A 6,536-nucleotide genomic window follows, 5' to 3' on the forward strand; every position below is an offset into this window, starting at 1 on the left:
ACATCCAAAGATTTACACGCTTTAAGCGCGCTCGTTGTGTAGGAAAAGTTACTTTCCAATAAAGGCTACAAATATCTCCAAATGCAACGACGTTCAGCAAATGGATCTCATCCTGGAATAATGCAGTATTACTTCCTAATTGCTCATCCAAAGATCTTTACTTTGCCCAGATATATCTTCTTCTCTCCTTGTCATCCGTTTGCATACACCGTTTGACATTTACATGACGAAACTGACCATCCTTGTTGGAGATTGACAAGCCGATAAGGCGATCTCTCTCAAATGATATTACGTAACAATATTCCCCAAAAGATTAATATGCAACAGGTGTCAAGAGGTGATTGATGCTACAGGATTCGTTCAGATAAACAAAATATTTTTGAATTGGTCAAGGTCGTGCTTTATGGAGTGACATTCTTCATTTTTGAGGATATATTAGTCATGTTCCCCATTTTCGGACGCCATCGTGTTTCTCAGGATTATATATAAACGGCATTACCTTCACTTAAGATTATACCAAAAGCCTAGCAGAAGAACAGAAGCTCCTGTACCTTCGACTAAAATGGCGAAGATTATTTTGGTAGCTTTGGTCGTCTGCATTTTGTATGGTAAGAAAATTATCTGAATTACATACCGCACAATAAGAAGTGGAGACGTTTACGTGATTTAGAATTGCACAATTTGTATTCCTGTCTATATATTATTAGAAAAATTAAATCAAGAAGACTTAGTTTGGCAAGCCATGTGGCATGAATGGGAGAGAAAAGAGTTTACAGGATTCTTGTTGAGAAACCTGATGGTAAGAGACCTGTAGGAAGATCAAAACGAACATGGGGTGATAACGTTGAGATAGTCCTAATGGAAATCGGTAAGGATGGAAAAGATTGGATTGATCTTGCCAGGATATGTACAGATGGAAGGCTTGTGTTGCTGCAGGCATAAACCTTCGAGTTTATGAAGGCTAGAGAGTAACTAACTAACTAACTAACCAACTCTCTAGCCCTCCCGAACCCGAAGGTTCATAGCTGCAGCAACACAGGCCTTCCATTTGTCCCTATCCTGAGCAAGATATGTATACTCTTATCCATCCCAACCAATTTCCTTTAGATCCACCTCAACATTATCCCTCCATCTTCGTCTTGGCCTTCCTACTGGTCTCTTACCATCAGGTTTCCCAACAAGAATCCTGTAAACTCTCTTTCCTCTCCCATTCATGCCACATGGTCTGCCCACGTAAGTCTTCTTGATTTAATTATGAAGGCTAGAGAGTTAGTTAATTACTTATGTACCGAACAATAAGGCCTGGGATTTTTAAGTGCACTTGCATTTAATATTTGGTTTTTGGGGATGGATGTTTTAAAAATTTTGTAACTCAATTTATTTGTAAGAGTCTACAGTTCGAAAAATGATTTGTTTCAATTCATTCTCTAAGCCCCAGCATGAAAAAGGTAATTAACCATATATGCATAACATTAACATATTGTTATTCTCTTTCAGATGCAGTCAATGGAGGTTCAGTTCATCGAGTAAGTAAAATATCCAAGATATTATGAAATTACTACTCTTGCTAGAGAAATATTTCTAATTAGTTATATCCTAATGGTTGCAGAGGCACCGTAATCACAAATGCATCAGTTGAAACAAGAAAATGCATGAAGTCTGTAGCTCAGACCAGGTGTTTAATTGCATCATCGAGAATGATGCAGGAAGGTGCATCTGAAAAATTTACAATTCATGCATTACAGTACAGATCGACACAGAAAGAAATACTCATTTGCATAATGTAATGCACTTAGCAGTGGTACCTTTACAAATTATGTACAAACATACATGAAACTGTAAACCTGATTCTTGACAAAGGCCAAAAACTCATTCGGCACCCGGTGAATCGGTTCCCAATTTAATCTGTAGGCCCAGTCCCAATTAGCCTATCAATGCATAACGTGGACTTAAAACTCAAACTAAAAACAAATTCAGATTTTCAGAACTCCTGGAGTCCAAACAAGATCTGAACAAGAAAAATGATACTAAATGTTTATCACTTGTTGCCCTTTACACGATGTAAAAATGTATGGGTATTGAATTTGAGTAACCGTGTAGTTTACATATTGCGTCAATATCTTACCAAATAATGCATTTGTACTTATTATTAGGAAATTATCTTAATTTTTGTTAATTAGTGTGCAAAAGTTTCAAGATCAAGTTCATAAATTTTGAAAAGAAAACAATCCATAATACTGCGAGCTGTCATAATCGCCTCTCAATTTAAGATTGGATAAAGAAGATCGTCAGTGCAGGAAAGGTTCGTGTGGTCGTGAAGATAAACTCATACAAATTTCAAACTATTTTATTACCTCCATCTTCTTTTTTTGTAGATCCTCCGACAAGCACCTGGAGCAGGAGAAGCAATGAGTGCTGGAAATGCAGCAATGGGCGCTGGTGCTGGTTTTGGCGCTAAGGCTGGTGCTGGTGGTGGTGCAAACGGTGGTGGTGGTTTTGGAGCCGGAGCAGAATTTGGGGCTTCAGCTGGTGGCAATGCACAAGGTGGTAAGTGAACTATTACTCTGAATGGTTAACACAGTTGAATATGTCTACCTTAGAAGAAAGAAGAAAAATAAAAAGGATAAATTTTGTACAGAAGATCTTAACTTTCCAAATTGACAGTCAATATTTTTTAAATAATATTTCTTATAAAATTTCCAGATATTCCTATAAGTATATCTCAATTCTTACATGTCCAAATAAGGCCAGAGGTTTAGTAGCTGAACTTGTTGAAACCTACAATTTGAATATATGATGATGTAAAAGATTGTAGGATCCACTGTATTATTTTATAATTGTATATTCAATTCTGTAATTTTGTATAACCAATTTTGACATAGTGATGTACCTGGTTGTAAAATCGGCCTCATCACTTAAATAAATATTATTATATTATTATTATATTAGGCATGTGTATAGATTCTGAATAGTGATGATCCAGCATGCATATCATGTCCGTAATTGTTTGCTATCAAAATATTAAACATATATAACTGGGTATCTGCTGTAAAATTGCTTTTTGTGACTTGAGTGCTTTCTCCCGAACAACTTAGAACTAATGCCGAATAGACATCTAGTTGTACTTGCATTTAAGGATAACCTCCGCATTTTTACCTCTCTATGTTAATCATAACGATGAGAAAAGTAAAGAATACAATTAAGCGCCAAAACATTCCCCGGATTCGAATATAGGAACTTTGACTTTGTATAATTTCTTTCACTGCATTCTATTTTTACATTTCTATGTATAACTAAATTCGGAAGTGCAATGTATGAAGTGCATACAATACTCGCGTGCTGTAAATATGTCTATGTCTTCAAATATATTTAGCCAGAACTATAAAAAAATAAATTTGAAGGTAAATGATCGACACAATTTACAATCTGTGAATCTGGATTTTCTGAATCAAATTTAGTAGAATAGTACTTGATTATATAATGTTTACAGACAAATTTTACAGTTTAGAGAGACACTTGTAATATAAATATGTTCTCCTTTAAAAATGCTCTTCACTGATATATAATTTTCACCATCAAGGTTTATTGTTTCTGCAATTGCTTTTCCTCAAAATTAAGGGACATAAACAAGTTGTAACTTGAATAAATTTCTTATTTAAAAGTTTCCAAGCCGGCAGAGAGAACCCAGATTTTAAACATACTTGCATTCAACTTAATGAATGACGCTTTTTGTTGTGTAACGTATGATAATTGTATGACTTGTTCTCAATTTTGAAAATAGTAACTCTTTAAAACATCGGACCAATAAAGAAATTGATAGTTTCTACAATTTATTATCCATGTCGATACACGATATTACGAAGGGAGACTCAACTTGATATATGAGAGTGTATAAACATTGAAACAAATATTTGTGGTAATAATTTATTATAATTTCAGGATCTGGATTCGGAAAATAATTACGAGAAATGAAACTATCATGAAGATGACTTTCTATGGCAACACAAACCAACTGTAAATCTATAACTGAACTTATTAAATGTAGAGATGCACAAAATATAAGTGAATAAATGATTATGAAAATAACTATTTAGGATTTTAATGTCTTTGTACAGGGTTTTAAAACGAGATGTACGTACATATCTATGTCCTTTCCTATGTGGTTCATGTGCTTAAAACAACTTTTAATCTACTATAGCAGTTGATAGCTGCGTAATTTAAGCATCAAACATGAAAATACAAAATATAGTAAAATTCAAAACAAAATGATAACTATTTTGTATATTTTGGAATTGAACCGGAAGAGGTTTGTTAGATCGGAATTTGAGTAGTTCTTTGGAGATAATGTCGGTTAGTGTGTTGAGGGTTTGGAAATTGTTAGATCTGATGATGATGTTCATTTCAAGGTTAGGCAGTGAATTTCTTAAAGTTTGTATTAGGGGATTTGTGTAGGGACAGTAAAAGATTTTGTGATCTGGGGTGTTAGTGCAGGTTCTGCAAGTGGAATTGGGTCTGGCCCGATTTTTTTACAAGTACTTGCCATACGGACCGTGTCCCGTTAGGTAGCGTATCTATGTTGTGCAAGCACAGCCTCTCGAATGTTGGGGGAAGAATTCATAGAGTCTTCTGCCATCGGCTGAAGTATCTCACTTCTCCTGCCATCTGTCGAGAAGAACGTTAGTTATATCTTACACCGTTGGTGCAAACGTTACCTCCGTCAACGAAATTGATGAAGGGACAATCACCTAAAACACCAATGCTCGGGTCGGGAATCGAACCTGGAATGTTGGTTGAAGAGATCGTCGGTCGCCCACTCAGCCATCAAAGTAGCCGTTGAAATATTGTCATACTAGCTGATTGAGCAGCGTTGCCCAGGAATTTATTTATCCCAATCTTCTATTAGACAGGAATATAGTGAATTCTAACTATAGTGTAAAATGAACTTGGAGTTGAACGGCATTGGGAGTGTCACTATTCATCTCAGCGACCCCGAAAACTATGGATTCCACACTAATATCGGTTGTTTTACATGTCACCCCCTTCCCACTCCCACCCCTAGGGGTGTCAGGGGTGTCTTACTCCCACATTATTCCTTTCGAGATTGCAAGTAATACGTGTACAAAGTTTGGTTGAAATCGCTCCAGGCGTTCGAGAGTTATGCCGGAACACACACACATACACACACACACATCCATTTTTATATACGAGTAGTATTAGAAGAAGAATATTGACTATGTGTAGGGACGTAAAGCTTTCGTTTTTACGATAACACCGAAAGTTGAGGAAGGAAAATAAAGTGTTTCAAATGTATTTAGGTAGGTTAAGAAGGCAATTTTTTGGTGTTTTGGAATTGCGAAATGACGCGAATTATACCACTTTTCAGAATAACACCGAATTTTGCACTTTAACGCGAAAAACGCCGCGAAATATTCACTATATAAACTGGACATAACACTTCTTCCGTTCAAAGCGAACTACCAGAAGCGCTATGAGATTTGTCCATTTGTTGTCTAGCTAGTGAATGTTCGATTCAAAAGAGTTTGTCATGCTTCATGTATGGGGAGGGGAATAAGGGTGTGGGTGCATGTTTGTACACGAAACGATATCTTGAGGTCTGAGAGGGATTTTTTGGCATTGTTAGGGATATTTCAGTCAGTCAGAATCACTGAAGCTGCAAGATTTGTGCACTGTCTTTAATTTCCTTTTCCTTCTGTAGTGTACTCCGCAGCATCCCAAAGCCAGCAGTGAATGCATTAGTTTGCTACTGAAAGACTTTATGCTTCAGATAGAACTACATTATTTTGTAATCACTGAATTGCAAAATAACATGGGAGCAGAAGGATTCCTTGATTGAGCGCAATGGAAGTGAGAGGCTGTTTCACGACCACCTTATGCACATAAAGGCTAATCGGGACTGGACCTACAGTTTGTTGAATCCGAGCCACTGTGGTGCCTCAACTGGGTATCGATCCTGGGACCGCTTGATTACAAGGCGGCGACACTACCACTGCGCCGTCGGGTAGGCCCGAGAAGAAAAATAAAGCGAGCGAAACAAACAGGCAACTTTCTGTCGTCAAAAGCTTCAACAAGCTTAAAAGAAGGAAAGAAAACAAGGTGTACATCACACTTCGAACTGTGGAAGCCTTTGTTAAACAATGATGCCATTGGAGTGAATAGGAAAAAAATATGCTATCTTTCTATTTAGAAGTGCTTTTTATAGGAAGTGTGGTGAGTGAATACTGTGAACATTTACTACGCACAATCTGTGCGTGCGTGGAAAATCATCAATGTTAATATAAACTGAAAAGTGAATTTAAGAAAACAATTTTTGAAAATTTTATTTTGCGAGAGTGAAACGTTTGAAATATGATTGTGTTCAAAGATTTTGGTGATATCCTTCAATAAACATTTCATATTTAGTGACCGATGAGATGAAATAGTTTTCCAAATGCAAGAAATTTAGTAATTTCTCACAAAGTTAAGCCTTCGATTTATTTATTTTTGTCACTAAAACTAAAATTTGCCTTAATTTATGT

At 36.3% G+C, this 6,536-nt stretch overlaps 1 long non-coding RNA gene across 1 annotated transcript; it reads left to right on the forward strand.

Moving 5' to 3' along the window:
• Positions 1-486: 486 nt before the first annotated feature.
• On the forward strand, positions 487-4,084 carry LOC146001904 (uncharacterized). The gene is made up of 4 exons (XR_014443623.1): positions 487-608; positions 1,498-1,526; positions 2,376-2,547; positions 3,940-4,084. It is a non-coding gene; the product is annotated as an uncharacterized LOC146001904 (long non-coding RNA).
• Positions 4,085-6,536: the final 2,452 nt, after the last annotated feature.

The sequence above is a fragment of the Lepisma saccharinum genome, chromosome 18 (assembly GCF_977018435.1).
Source record: "Lepisma saccharinum chromosome 18, izLepSacc3.1, whole genome shotgun sequence".
Classification (NCBI taxonomy): domain Eukaryota; kingdom Metazoa; phylum Arthropoda; class Insecta; order Zygentoma; family Lepismatidae; genus Lepisma; species Lepisma saccharinum.